Source organism: Triticum dicoccoides, unplaced genomic scaffold (genome assembly GCF_002162155.2).
Source record: "Triticum dicoccoides isolate Atlit2015 ecotype Zavitan unplaced genomic scaffold, WEW_v2.0 scaffold23677, whole genome shotgun sequence".
NCBI lineage: Eukaryota > Viridiplantae > Streptophyta > Magnoliopsida > Poales > Poaceae > Triticum > Triticum dicoccoides.
This window is the reverse complement of record NW_021247877.1, coordinates 1-819: the sequence shown is the minus strand read 5'-3', so window position 1 is coordinate 819 and position 819 is coordinate 1. Positions and strand designations below refer to the sequence as shown.

The 819-nt window shown below is 44.1% G+C and overlaps 1 pseudogene; it reads left to right on the top strand.

Annotated features, from left to right (window-relative positions):
* Positions 1–565: 565 nt before the first annotated feature.
* Positions 566–695, top strand: LOC119345421 (annotated as a pseudogene).
* The last annotated feature ends 124 nt before the right edge of the window (positions 696–819 follow it).

Below are 819 nucleotides of genomic sequence, written 5' to 3'. Positions count from 1 at the left end.
GAAACCATGTTTGAAAGTGGGTTTAAGTTTGAAACCATGTTCAGGCTGGCAGTTTCTGCATGCCCGGCCCTTCGGCTTGCCGGCCCGGGTGCCTAGGATCGTCGTGCTCCATGTAGGTTGCAGCAAGTAGTTTTCCTGCTGTAGTACTTTTGAACACCTGGATGTAAATGGAACAAAAGTACTTCAACAGACTAGTCTATGTTCTGTCAGTCATGTTTCAGAGTTATACAACACGCCCGTTTTTCTCTCAGTTTTGTTCTTGCATTTTTTTACTCTTCTCTCTAACCTGGCAGTGTGTCTGCTACTTTTGTAATGGCCGACCGCAATTTCATTTGGCATAAAAGCTAAAGAAAACAAAAAACTATCAAAATCTCCACAGCTAAACGTTCCTCTGATGGGCCGGGCTTTGCTCATTCTCATGCCTAGCTACATGGGCCGAGGAACCTTCTTCCATGCTCTCTGCCCGAGGAAGTGCAGCACTGCATGCCTGCTCCCTAATTAGTCCCACCTCGCTAGTGTAGGCCACGCTGGACCAGTTTATAAGGCGAGATGCTGTTGATGTAGCACGACCTTACTTGAACAGGATCTGTTCTATAGGCTCGTACTGCTGCATCCTTTACCAATAAGGAGGCAAACACTTGATCCTGGATTGGCTTCTGTCTCTACAGGGTGGCCTAGAGGTTGTCTGACAGACTACAAATCCTTTTTTTCTTTTTTTGTTTTCTGCAATTTGCAATTCCTTTCTTTACTTTCTTAACTAAAACATGTGAAGATCATATGCATTTCTCCTTTTGAATTACTTTAACCACATAATCTCTA